The sequence below is a fragment of the Sceloporus occidentalis genome, unplaced genomic scaffold (genome assembly GCF_023333645.1).
Source record: "Sceloporus occidentalis isolate IW3139 unplaced genomic scaffold, rSceOcc1.0.p SCAF_15, whole genome shotgun sequence".
Lineage (NCBI taxonomy): Eukaryota > Metazoa > Chordata > Lepidosauria > Squamata > Phrynosomatidae > Sceloporus > Sceloporus occidentalis.
In genome coordinates, this window is record NW_028316995.1 from 10,841,319 (window position 1) to 10,856,514 (window position 15,196).

Here is a 15,196-nt window from a genome sequence, read left to right on the forward strand (position 1 = left end):
AGCTCCGCAATGTCATCATGGAGGAGTGGAAGAGGACTCCAGTGGCAACCTGTGAAGCTCTGGAGAACTCAATGCCCAAGAAGGTTAAAGCAGTGCTGGAAAATAATAATGGTGGCCACACAAAATTTTGACACATTGGGCCCAATTTGGACATATCCACTTAGAGGTGTACTCATTTTTGTTGCCAAGGTTAAGACATTAATGGCTGTGTGTTATTTTGAGGGGACCGCAAATTTACAAACAGCAGCTGGATATGCCCTGTCACACACTGTGTAAGCTGCAAAAGGTAGTGTGCGGCCAAGCTTATCCAGCTGTCATCCACACTTATATCATCAGGTGGCTGCCGTAATATCCGCCACCGGCACGGAACTCAAAGGATTGAGTCTGAGGTCTCCCCGGCCTCCATACTTACCTCCTCTTCTGGCGGCTACCGCAGGAACTCTGGGGGCGCGGCTATACCGCGTGGCTGGCATCGGGGTGGTGATGGACGGCTGAGGGCTCGGCCGTGACGTCAGCTTGGAGGAGGGGTTTTTGGTTGGCGCCGGCTTTAAAAAGCCGGAAATCCGTTTCCTCTGCACCCTGTTGTGTTCCTATACCTCGTATATTGCTGAACTCCTGATCTTCGTTATTTTGACCCTCTGCCTGCCTGTTTACTCTTTTGGATTGCGTTTCTGTACCTCTGCTCGGTGATTTGTGTACCAGTTTGGCTCGTCTGACTACCCGCTCCGTGTCTCGACTCCTGGCTTGTTTGACTACCTGCTCCGTGTACCAGTTTGGCTCATCCGGAGATTCCTTCACCTGTCTACTCAGTACCTATATCTACCTGCCCGTACTAGGCCTCCTTACTGTTGGGATCCTCTAATTCCTGGTTCTCTGTTACTTGGGGCTTCTCCCTTTGTATCGGGGGACTGGGCAGAATAACTCCTGCGGTAAGTGCCATTGTACGGGTAGTCCTGACAGATTTGTGTGAATGAATGTTTAAGTGATTTGGGGAAATGCAAAGATGGCACATGAAGGGTGGGCTTTAACAATAAATAAATAAATAAAAATGGGCTGCTCAGTCTTAAATGCCCAGGCCTATTTTTTGTCCCAGTCCGGGCCTGACTCATCAGCAATCCAGCCCTGCACAAAGCATAATTATGAGTGCTAGTGTGTAAAAAACACAGCAGCTGCCACTGCTGAACAATAACCCACTTTATACATATGTTTTTATGTTCTAGAGGGCTGCATCCTTCCTACGTTAGAGAGTTTTTTCTTACTTAATCTATGGCTTGTGTATAATGGATAGAGGGTCAAAGTATTGCAGCCTGGGCTGAACTGGCCAGCATTGGGGCCACGCTGAAGTCTATGTGGCCTGGAGGCCGCCTAATGTTATTAATGCAGGCCCCAGTAGCATAACAACAACAGTCACAGGGCCGTATGGGCAACCTCTCTTTTACCGACCAGGGGAAGTATCAACACAACACTGTCACATTAAGCTACATTGTATGGCCTCATTGCGTTCCGGCTTCTACTGGGCGGTAAAGGAGAGGTTGCGAACGACATAGAGTAAGCTGCAGGTTAGTTAGAGGGTGCAGGAGGGAGTATGAATGAGTGAGTGAATATATAATTCAATTAATGAATGTATAAGTTTGTTAGCATAAATGTGGATGTATAAGTGTTAGCATAGATGTATGGAGAGGCAAAGATGGCACATGCAGGCTGTTTGGGGGCAAAAATGTTACAGGTGGGCTGTTAGGAGGGTATTAGAGCACAGGGAGGCTGTTTGGGGCATATCAGCATGCCGTTGCTCCGTCGCTGCCACCTGCGATGTCTGCCGCATCACACAGTGCAGGACAGGCTGCGTCATCAGTCCACAAGCCCCCCTATTGTGGGCATAGCAGGAGGGAGGGTCCTGGCCTCCGTGAACCCCATCCCATTGGTGGAGATGGGGGAGGTGGAGAGAGAAGCTGGTAATCCCTTAGGGGGATTGCACCTGGGAGTCAGTGGGAGGGGCTTTACCTGTGCATTATAAAAACCCTGCACACCCTCCAGTTTGTACTTAGTTATTGAGCTCTCTGGTTCCCCTAGCCCTGCCCTGCCCTGCCCTGCCCTGCCCCTTTGCGTATCCTGCCCTTGCTATTTGATTGACCTCCTGGCACCTGACCTCAGCTTTGTTTTCTGGACTTCATGTTTCTCTCCTGTCTTAACCCGGCTTGTCTCCTGTTGTTGCACCTTCGCTGCCTGCACTAATTTGGATTTGCCTCTTGGACTTTGTCTTTTGTTCCTACCCTTCTGCTGGGCCACCCTGCTCTACGCTCCCAAAAAATCCTGCTGTAGCCTGACAGGGCAACAATGGCATAGGCAGGCTGCTTGGGAAAAAGATGGAACAGACAATCAGGGGGCACTGAAAGGATGTTTGTGCAAAAATGGCACAAGCTGCTTGGGGGCAGATGGCACAGACATGCTGTCTGGGAGCAAAGGTGGCACTGAGGGACATGTTGCTTGTGAAGTCAGAGGCTGGCGGTTTGTTCCCCAGGTACTTATTTGGTCCTTTTAACATTTATGGTTGCAGTTATTGCTAAGGAACAATTTAATATGATTTTAAAAATAATTTTTTTTATCTAGTAGGATGGCAAATAGCATGGACAAGAGCTTGACCACACCATAAAATATATCAGGCTGGTGTCTGGAAATTAATTCCTGGCCTGCTTTTCATTCCCACCCCAGCCCCAATGGCAGTCAGCAGTCACCCTATGCAAGATGGGTAGATCAGTTCTAAGTTCCAGTGCTCAAATCTATAGTAATATAGAAAGCTCCTGGTTTTGAATGGCTGGTCATTATCTTCATTCTCAAATTTGTAGTGAAAGAAAGCAGTACATGTGCTTTACCTATAGGTGGCGCTAACATTCACACATATTAAATAAATATTTTATTTTTCATGCAAAATAACAGAATGTTGCAGAATCTTATAATACCTTTTTTATGGAACTAACAGTATTTAAAAAAATAAATAAAAGACAAGCTTTCGGGAGTTCTCCCTTTATCAAGTCAAAAGCACTGTTCCTTGAAAGTAAATATATGAATATCCCACATTCCCTGCTAAGGGGTGTGTTCTGTGTTCCCACGGCTCTTCTTCGTGTTCAGATGTATAGCTAGTGGGCAGGTTTTGCAAGGTTAACTCTTGAACATACAAGCGGGACAAAACCTATTGGGACTATTTGTGTCTGAACAATGATTTCAATGTTGTCAGCTTACTCAGGATTTCCTTTTGGCCATGGGATTCATTATTTGCCCTTGCTATTTTAGCATATGATCCATCACAAAAAAAGGTTGGGTCTAGAGCAGCACCACTGCATAGGGTTCCTTTTATTGAACTTAATTTTCCAAAGCTTAGTCCATTGCTTAGCACTGTATTCCACTTACATTGTATAAGGCCTAGATTTTTTTGTTCATAGTACCTAATCCCATCCAGAGCATTTATAGAATCCAGCAAAAAATCCAGATTTAAAGGGAAACATACACTTATTTATTTATACACAACATCATATTTGTTCTTTTCACTTAAGTACCAATATTGAATTTGTTCTGTGTGTAAGAGTTGTTCCAATCCTCCTTTTTTATAGAACCACAAATACCTATGTGGTATTGACAGTTCAATTACTAATGTAATGCAAAAAGGAGAACAGGAAAAGCATTAATGAAATGCGTCGTGACGGCATTGCCTTTTTTTTCTTTAAGTTTCAGGATATTTTCAGAACATCGCCACCTGGTGTCATTCTGTTTAATGATTGAATACTTAAGTCTGTGAGCTGGATTGAGTTACCTAAAGAGTCAATATACATTTCTATTATATTGTTAGGACCAGAAGCATCCACAGACCTGCCCTAATTGCTCAGTATGATTTTCTGACCCATTGAAAACATTCACTACTTTAAAATGTGTAACAAATACATTTCAAGTCTTCATTTATGATTTTTATTTTATTGACTTGCATGACATATGTCAGAGCATGAAAATTGATCCATTTGTTCTCACCCTCCTTTAAATAAATGCCATAGGTGCAGTGCATTACAGGTAAGAAGTAGGCAAGGCAACAGAGGCAAGCAACCCTAGACTAGCCATCTAGCACAACGTGCAAATGTCCAGTGGGTGGCAGGCACCAGACACACTCACCTGATCTGCTCCAGGTAGTATGCTGCCGCGTATATCCAGTCATCGGCCACACTTACTTCTTCAGACGGCTGTTGCCCTTAAAGGACCACCTCGTCATCACCAGTCAAGCCTGGGAGTTAAGGCAAAGGTAGGAACAGTGGAGTTAACATTTTGTTTCCCGTAATTAACCCTCATACCCCTAAATATTGAGTGTTGTACGAACATTTATTTAGGGGAAAGCTGGCCATGTTGCTGGGGAATGTCGTGGTAAATGGCACTTTCTGTATTATATTTGCTATACAGAAAGATTTGAAATATACAGATATATGTCCTTGACAAAAACAAAGTCTAGACATTATCTGTTATATGTGTCACACAAGAACTTACCTACGCATGATACTAATTAAGCTGCTCTTCACAACCTGAAAGCCACCCAGAGATCGGAACACTGCACTGATTTCATCACACAAAGTTGTGTGTGTCGTAATAAAGTAAATATTTGCCATAAATGGTGCCCAACACCTCATGTATGGGGCATCTGACGTCACCACTGTCTTCTACTGCCCATCAATGTTCGAGTGAGAAAGGTAGCTTACAAGTGGAGCAAAGACTGAATCTACTGCAGTTTATTTATGCAGGTAAAAGTCTGAACTAAGGACAACAGGCCCAGACTGGCCATATGGCAAACCATGCAAATGGTCGATGACACCCATACTAACCTCTCCGTTGACAGATTTGGTGCTGTAGTGTGCAGCCAGAGGCCACATGTTACTAGAGTGTATGAGTATAGAGTATCCAGCCAGTGGTCACACGTCAATTGGTGGCTGTTGGCCATGTAGTGCAAGGGACATTTTTCTTATGCCATTTGGTCCTAACATGCAAAATGTTGAAAGGTTTTCTACTCCTTTGTTTCAACTAACTACCTACCAAGCACACATTGCCCTACTGGAAAACTAAGTATCAGAACTACACTAGCACTGCTCGTATCGACCCCCGACTAACTGCTGGCACACCGCCAGAAACTCACAAATGAAGGAGTGCACTTTCTTATTGTAGTTTTCTCTGCTTATGCAAGATAAATCTGCTCCTTAGCTCAATAATGTAGTTGCATTAATAAACTAAAACCACAAGGTGGTACTAAAGCCGAACAGAACACACACCAGTCCCTAGATACAGATACTTTTTTTGTGCGTCAACACAATGAAGATGCCCCAGTTCAGATGTAATGAAAGACTGCAGTCTTAAAAACTCATGTGATTCCAACTCATACCGTGTATATATATATATATATATATATATATATATATATATATATATATATACTGACCTCTAAAAGATAGCTATAGACTTTCTCTCCAGTAAATATAGTACCCATTTAGTGTGTAAATAGAATACATCACATCTCTTTTTCTTTCTCCCAGCAGGAAGTGTAAATTCTGTTCTCTTTACATTACAGTTACAGTCATTTGCTCAAGAGCCTTTCCATTTTTTGACTATTTCTTTACCCAGCCTCCAGAAAGGTAGCCAAATACATACTTAATACAATGTAATACACAGCTATTAACCCCTTCGTGACAAAGGCTGATTTTACTTTTTGTACCCTTCGTGACAATGGCCGTTTTAACATTTCTGCGCTGCTCGTGTTTAGCTGTAATTTTCTTCTTTCCCGTTTACTGAACCCACACACATTAGATATTGTTTTTTTCAGGACAAGAAGGGCTTTCTTTAGATGACATTGTTTTGATTGTATACATATATAAAATATGGTGAAAAATTTTGAAAAAAATGACTGTTTCTAACTTTTAGTTGAAAAATCTTTTACTCATCTATAAAAGGTAATAAAAAAACCTGCTAAATAGATTCTACTATTTGTCCTGAGTTTAGAAATACCCAATGTTTTTATGTTTTTTTGCTTTTTTCTGCACGTTATGGAGCAATAAGTACATGTACCGTTTTGCTATTTCAAAGCCATTTTTTCCAAATCTGGTAATTCTTCCCCCCATGTGCCATTTCGGGTATCTTTGAAGCCGGCCAATGCAATTTACCCCATCAAGTCATATATTTTTGAAAACTAGACAGCCCAGGGTATTCCAAATGCTGGTATTTTAACCCTTTCCAAGCACTTATTCTACCATCAGCCTTTGTCAAACTTTATGGTAGTAATTTTTTTGCATTTGTTTTTTCACACACATTTTACTTTAGGTATAAATAAACAGGTTCTGGTATATGTCACTATCATAAAACACCCCAATATGTATTTAGCAACATCTCCTGAGTACAGCGATACCTCACATGAATGATTTTGCCTGGCTGTTTGGGGGCAAAAGGGCCACATTTGGGGCATGCACATTTTTCAATGTTGCACTTTGGCATTTGGGGATCCACTGCCCGTGCCCTATTTGGTACATCTTTGAGCCGGGCCATTTCAGTATGCCCAACAAAACCATATATTTTTGAAAACTAGACACCCCAGGGTATTTTAAATGCTGGTATTTTAACTCTTTGCATGCACACATTTTACCACCAGCATTTTTTTAAAGTTTGCAGTAGTATTTTTGTGTGTGTATTTTTCCCACACACACCTACTTTATGTATGAATTTACAGCTCCTGGTATATGCCGCTGTCACACGACACCCCAATATGTGTTCAGCAACATCTCCTGAGTACAGTGATACCCCACATGCATGGGTTTGTCATTTTTGGGGGGAACTAAAAGGCCACATTTGGTACGTGTGCATTTTTCTAATTGGAAATTAGATGTGTGGCCATCCTTCCCCCCGTGTTAATTGGGACCTTGTTGAACCCGGCCAATTCAATTTACCCCATCAAATCATACATTTTTTAAAAGTAGACACCCCATGGGCATTTAATATGCCAGTATTTTAACTCTTTCCATGCGAGAATTGTTTTAAGCTAATATGCTAATTTTAGGACTTGCTCACAAAAATATATTTTTTATATATATATTTTTTTTTTTGCCTTTTTTTTTTTTTAACATTTTTTTTCAACTTGAAGGTTCCCCTGATAGTGACATCAGTGGGAAATTATTTTTACATTTTACTGTTTTTTTACTATTTTTTTTTCTAATTATTATTAATTTTATTTTATTTTTAATTTATTTTTTCTAATCACACTGTGATTAGAAAGCTGAGCTCCATTGACTTGCATGGTTGAATGCAGTACCTATATTCAACCTGCAAGTGGAGCCAGAGTTCTCTAGAGGGTCTGGAGACCGTCTAGCGAACTTTTTAGACTTTATTGTTTCTGTATTGAATTTTCATCTTGCAGATGGCGAAGATCACCGGCAGCTGCGGCTGTGACCGCTCTCCGGAGCGGTCACAGCCCATCCAAAGGTAAGTGTTTGGTGTCGCTGGATGCCTCCTGATCGAGGCATTCCAGCGACACCATTTAAGTTTAGGAGGCGATCGTTGATCGCCTCCTAAACGCTTTTAAAACGGGCGTCCGCCGCCATACAAAGTATGGCGGATGTTGACGCCCCGGGGAGGGGCCAGAGATGGCCCCTTTGTGCCGATAATGGCGTTGCTGAATGCCTCGAGGTCGAGGCATTACAGCAACGCCGTTTCGGTGCAGAAAGCGAAAATAGATCGCTTTCTGCACCCGTTTAATGACGTGCCGGTCCTGGCACGTCATTTGTCGTTATCGACATGAATTTCCGTGACGTGCCCGGACCGGCAATTGTCATCAAGGGGTTAAAGACTTGTTTTTTTCACCTACTGGTTATCAATATTGCGAATCATTGTAAAGACCACCACATCAAAATCTTTACATATATAAAAAAATTATCTAACAGCGCCCCGATAAAGAAATGGTTGTATATGGGTAGTGTATATGTGTGTATGAGCAAAGTATACAAAGTATACAGTGGATATAAAAAGTCTACACACCCCTGTTAAAATGCCGGGTTCTTGTGATGTAAGACAAAGATAAATCATGTCAGAACTTTTTCCACCTTTAATGTGACCTATAACATTAACAATTCAATTGCAAAATAAAATGAAATCTTTGAGGGGGAAAAAAGGAAGCCTTTTCTTACAAAGAAAAACATCCAAGCCCAACTGAAGTTTGAAAAAACAAACATCAAGTACCCCAAAAGCACGTGGGAAAATGTTATGCTCTGATGAAACCAAGGTTGAACTTTTTGGCCATAATTCCAAAAGGTATGTTTGCCGCAAAAACACTGCACATCACCCGAAGAACACCATACCCACAGTGAAGCATGGTGGTGGAAGCATCATGCTTTGGGGCTGTTATTCTTCAGCTGGAACCGGGGGCCTTAGGGTGGAGGGAATTATGAACAGTTCCAAATACCAGGGAATTTTGGCACAAAACCTTCAGGTGTCCGTTAGGAAGCTGAAGCTGAAGATGAAGTTCACCTTTCAGCATGACAACAGCCCAAAGCACACATCCAAATCCACAAAAGCATGGCTTCACCCGCAGAAGATTAATGTTTTGGAATGGCCCAGACCTGAATCCAAACATCTGTGGGGTGATCTGAAGAGGGCTGTGCACAGGAGATGTCCTCACAATCTGACATATTTGGAGCGCTTTTGCAAAGAAGAGTGGGCAAATATTGCCAGTCAAGGTGTGCCGTGCTAATAGACCCCTACCCAAAAAGACTGATTGCTGTAATAAAATCAAAAGTATTAACAAAGTATTAGTTTAACCCCTTAACGACAATTGCCGGTCCTGGCACGACACGGAAAAGCATGTGCTTTACGACAATTGACGTGCCAGGACCGGCACGTCTTTAAACGGGTGCAGAAAGCGATCTGTTTTCGCTTTCTGCACCCAAAAAACGTTGCTGAATGCCTCGACCTCGAGGCATTCAGCAACGCCGCGATCGGAACGAAGGGGCCATCTCTGGCCCCTCCACGGGGCGTCAACATCCGCCATACTTTGTATGGCGGCGGACGCCCGTTTTAAAAGCGTTTAGGAGGCGATCGACGATCGCCTCCTAAACTTAAATGGTGTCGCTGGAATGCCTCGATCAGGAGGCATCCAGCGACACCAAACACTTACCTTTCGATGGGCTGTGACCGCTCCGGAGAGTGGTCACAGCCGCAGCTGCCGATGATCTTCGCCATCAAGCAAGATGGCCGCTGCCCTGTAACAGGAACCAACAAATTTTAAAAGTTCGCTAGATGGTCCAGACCATCTAGAGAACTTTGGCTCCACTTGCAGGTTGAATACAGGTACTGCATTCACCATGCAAGTCAATGGAACCCAGCTTTCTAATCACAGTGTGATTAGTAAAAATAAATTAAAAAATAAAATAAAATTAATAATAATTAGAAAAAAAATAGTAAAAAACTAGTAAAATGTAAAAATCATTTCCCACTGATGTCACTATCAGGGGAACCTCCAAGTTGAAAAAAAATGTTAATTTTTTTTTTAAAAAGACAAAAAAAAAATCTATATATATAAAAAATATATTTTTGTGAGCAAGTCCTAAAATTAGCATATTAGCTTAAAACAATTCTCGCATGGAAAGAGTTAAAATACTGGCATATTAAATGCCCGTGGGGTGTCTACTTTTAAAAAAGGTATGATTTGATGGGGTAAATTGAATTGGCCAGGTTCAACAACGTCCCAATTAACACCGGGGGAAGGATGGCCACACACCTAATTTCCAATTTGAAAAATGCACACGTACCAAATGTGGCCTTTTAGTTCCCACAAAAATGACAAACCCATGCATGTGGGATATCACTGCACTCAGGAGATGTTGCTGAACACATTATGGGGTGTCGTGTGACAGCGGCATATACCAGGAGCTGTAAATTCATACATAAAGTAGGTGTGTGTGGGAAAAATACACACACAAAAATACTACTGCAAACTTTGAAAACATGCTGGTGGTAAAATGTGTGCATGCAAATAGTTAAAATACCAGCATTTAAAATACCCTGTGGTGTCTAGTTTTGAAAAATATATGGTTTTGTTGGGCACACTGAAATGGCCCGGCTCAAAGATGTACCAAATAGGGCATGGGCAGTGGATCCCCAAATGCCAAAGTTCAACATTGAAAAATGCGCATGCCCCAAATGTGGCCCTTTTGCCCCCAAATGGCCAGGCAAAATCATTCATGTGAGGTATCGCTGTACTCAGGAGATGTTGCTGAACACATATTGGGGTGTTTTGTGATAGTGACATATACCAGAACTTTTTAATTCATACCTGAAGTAAAATGTGTGTGGAAAACCAAATGCAAAAAAATGACTACCACAAAGTTTGACAAAGACTGGTGGTAGATATGGTGCATGGAAAGAGTTAAAATACTAGCATTTGAAATACCCTGGGGTGTCTAGTTTTCAAAAATATATGGGTTTATTGGGCACACTGAAATGGCCCGACTCAAAGATGTATCAAATAGGGCATAGGCAGTGGATCCCCAAATGCCAAAGTTCAACATTGAAAAATGCGCATGTATTTAATACAAAAATATTATTAAGGCAGCGCCGGCCGGCGGCATCAGCACCCAGCGGCCGTATGCGATGGCCGCCAAGTGATGGGAGCAGCGTGAGGGGTGAAAGCTCCGCCCCCTCGCACTCACCTTTCACGCTGCTCCCATCCAGGGCCGGCCTTTGGGGTGTGCGACCTGTGCGACCGCACAGGGCACCACACTCCAGGGGGCGCCGCCGCGGGGTCCGACGCCGCCGTAGTGTACCGCTGCCGCCAGTAGCGTACCTAGGGGGGGGGGCGGTCCGCACCGGGTGCCACTCATTAGGGGGGCACCCGGCACCCCTCCAGAGACGGACAGTAATGTAGCTCCGGCCGGTGGCATCAGCACCCAGCGGCCGTTTAGATAAGTTTTCCAGCAGTCTGATGGCCGCATAGTGATGGGAGAAGCGTGAGGGGTGAAAGGTGAGTGCGAGGGGGCGGAGCCACTTCACTTGACTTGCCCCCCAGGCCTTAGGCTGCCAGCCCTCCCCTGGCCACGCCGCCTTGTTATTCAGGTTTAATTGAAAAAAATAAGTCGTTTTGGTTTGCAGTTTGGGCACTTGGGCTCAAAAAGGTTTGCCATCACTGGTATAGAGTATCCAGCCAGTGGTCACACGTCAATTGGTGGCTGTTGGCCATGTAGTGCAAGGGACATTTTTCTTATGCCATTTGGTCCTAACATGCAAAATGTTGCACAGGAGATGTCATATATATATATATATATATATATATATATATATATATATATATATATATATATATATATATATATAATTGTGTGTGTGTGTATATGGGTAGTGTATATGTGTGTGTATGAGCAGAGTATACAGTATATGTCTATGGGCAGTATATATATATATATATATATATATATATATATATATATATATATATATATATATAATATAATGTGTGTATGGCAGTGTATATGTATGTGTGTATGGGCAGAGTATACAGTATATGTCTGCATGGGCAGTGTATATCTGTGTGTATGGGCAGTATATATATATATATGGGCAGTGTGTGTGTGTGTGTGTGTGTGTGTGTGTGTGTGTGTATGGGCAGGTGAGGTTTTACTTTATCTTGCTTAAAATTAAACAGTGGCAATATACATTGGTATGTTCATATTTTTGCATTTTTGTAAAAACGTGTATTAGATGTAAGACATTTTCTTTGCTCTGAGGAAGTCACTTTTTCTTATCATCACTGCACTGAATAACATGTTTGTGTATCATAAAATCTATGAAGAGCCGAAATCACAAGCTCCAACGTCCAGCCATGGTTTCCATGGTTGATGATTTCTTATTACAGTTTGTTTTATATAAAGTGTCAAATGTATTACATGTTACTCACCAACCCCAATCCACAAAATCCGACGTTATATGTGATGTATCATGATTTCAGCTCATATCTGGTAATAGAAAGATATGAGTTGGCCCGTTTTGTGCTTCTTCTGTAGTAAGAAACAAAACAAAGCGTCCCTCAGGTACAGACATGTTTTCTAGGCTGGCATTGAGAATAGAGTTACTTGCCTCCTTCTCTCACCGGGCCTCATCTTTCTTGGCTGCTGTTATAGTATCTGGCAAGGGAGACAGGTTTGTCTGCTAGAGCGTGAACACCGGTGCCATTCCCTGATCTTATGTGTACAATATGTATTTCCATCTCCGGAACAGATCTAGAAATAATCATGTAAATTGCCATTCCCAAAATGTCTGTTAAAACACTACATACAATTTATGGATCATTTATAGATATAGAATTTGTCCTAGCCATTCTATTACCTGTATATTTCCAGATTTTCTTGTATGCAAGAGGCATACAAATTCCGTAGTAAGAACATTGTTAGTCCAGAGTGTTATTATCTAGATGTCCAAAAAGGGAAATGTGTGTATTGAATGTATAGGTCAAATCCTTACATTAGAGGAAGACTTTTTTTCATAGCACAAGATCAAATCTCATATATAATGACAAATTACTCACTAATGCAGGCAACCACATGGTCCTAAAAACGGTCCATCTGTATTCAAGATGGGTTTTCATTTGTGAAAAAACATCTGGGATGCTCACATATAGTGGAATTGGTAAAGGACTGTATGTAATGCTGTAGACTGTGAGACCCTTAGGTGTCTTAAGAACAACAAGGTCTACATGTCAGCATTACAACCTCTGTGTTTCATATCCAGCCGGTGGCAGCTTGCCCAGTCTAGAGAAGAAAAACAGCCTGGGCAGCAGCGCAATAAACAAAGTTGCTTCATGTAATTGCTTAAAAAATTATAATGTTCCAGAGCTCCCTTGAGCTTGGCTTGTGTATGACTACCAGCGGTTCTGTATGACATGCAGTTTCAAAGCACCATTATTGTTCCCTTCAGTAATCAGTGAAAGTACAACTTTCTTAGCCCTTTATAGAACAGATATATTCAACATCACTTTCCGGAAAACAGTGTCAGTGAGGGAGCATCACTGCTCTTTCTTCTCAATGAGAGGCCCGATCAGATCACCGCTTCATAGGACGATTGTCAGTATGGGCCAGGGCCCTCAGAACGCTGGGGCCCTGTAGGAATCCAGCCCAGCATTTGGAGCATGCAACCAAAAGTTAGAGACTGATAGTATGTTTATCATGTAAATGTAATTTCAGATATTAAAAACGTCTAATGGATCTACGGCATACACAACATAATGTGTGTAGCTTACTTTAAATGAGAATTAAGCCCTTTAAAACTCAAATAGTGTTAATCTTTGTTAGACAATGTGAATAAAACTGGTGTAGGGAGTGGTAATGTATTTCCACCAAACTTAATTAAGTTCTAGAGAGTTAGGCAAGAATTCTGAATACCCCAGTTTGAGTCCTTATTGATCGTAAGTGGGACTCAGCATTATGAAATCTCACTGAATCAGAATTTGTATCACGTTTCTCCATGTTATTAGTGGGTGTCTCTTTTTGACTTCCATATGGCTCTTTATTGTATTGTAGGAAAGCATTGTATGAATCAAGGTATATGTCTGACCCTCGGTGTCACCTGACAGCTGTGTACTTGAAAGAATGTTGGCACACTCCTGACTGCTTGAATTAGCTCCTGAATTACAGATATTTCTGCTTGTTAGAGTGTGCGAGCTGAGAAGCTCCATGTGTTACATCCTGGGTGTGTTAGAAAAGTTGATAGAATGCTCCACTGGTATTATTTTTTTTTTATTATCGATGACATATAGTTAATAATACTATAGTTGTTATATGTTACGTCTCATTCCCACTGAACAAATTGAATAGGGCTGAAGTATGAAGAATAATTACAATGCATATTAATATTGTATAGAGACAATTAATATCACTTGAACTGGTTGTTTTTCAGATTCTATGCCAGATAATCAAACTTAAAGGCATTCCCTGTGCACCTGAGAGCACACAAACTATAGCCAAAGATAAGACACAAGAGACTGCATTGTTTGTCTCATATCTAACGGGATGCACAGGGGAACGTGAGGTCTGGAAGGTGCAGTAGAGCAAGAGTTTTCTAACTCAGGTCGTAAATTGCATACGATGCTAAAGAGATTTATAGGGTACACTGTACCTTTCGTGAATATATACCGAGGACAGGGCCCACCTTAGGGTATTTGGGGGCATATTTCAAATTCTCAGGGCTCTTTTGCCTGCCCTGCAGCAAATCTATCATAGAAATCATAGAACTCATGTTATCTCATGTTGACTTGCTCTGCATGCAAAGGTTCCTGGGAAGAATATGTTAAGGAGCAGCTATATAGCGTGTGCTTTTTTAATGCTGATTTTTGAAGGCTGCAGGTGCACGCAATTTTGTTTCATGTTGAGAGATTAAGTAACATGTAGAAAAGTTACTTTACTTATTCACTGTCAATTCTAGTGAACGTTCATCCTACCTTCTGATAATAATCATTTGATTAACCCCTTAATGACAAAGCCAGTACATGTACGGGCTCAAAATGCATTGTTTTCAATGGGATTAGGGACCGCCCATTGTCCTTAAGGGGTTAAAAAAAAATTACATATGCAGCATTTCACAAAGTGATATTATAATATGTTATACCTTCATGAATCTTGAATCACCAGTGAATATCTGTTTGAAATAGGCAATATACTTTACCCCTAACTTAATTATTGTTTCACAATGTATAGAAATGTGGCTGACATTAATAGTTATTGTTAGGTAACAATGTATAAAGCCCCATACTGGCCATTGGGCAACTGGCCAGATGGCACCTCCCGCGTGCCTTTATTGTAAACTGTATAGCGTTTCCCAAAATATATCCTCCAGGTTTATGTCATTACCCAACTACCCCACAGCTCAAGAGGTGGTGGAAGAGGGGGCAATTGTCTCTTCCTCGTGCCCTCAGTTGATAAGGCACCCTGCCCAAAGAAAGAAAGAAGTGCCCCAGAGACACAAGGAAGAATTGCTTCACCCAGAAGCCTCCAGGTCAAACCTGGAGAGATCCCAGATATGCTCATTCCTGTTTCACACCAGGCTTTCTGCTACACAACGGTCATCTGTCCTTCTCATCCACTTATTGTTATGGCTCTGGTTCTGGTTTCAGTTGTTCTAAGTGATCAATACATCGAAAATCTTCAGCATG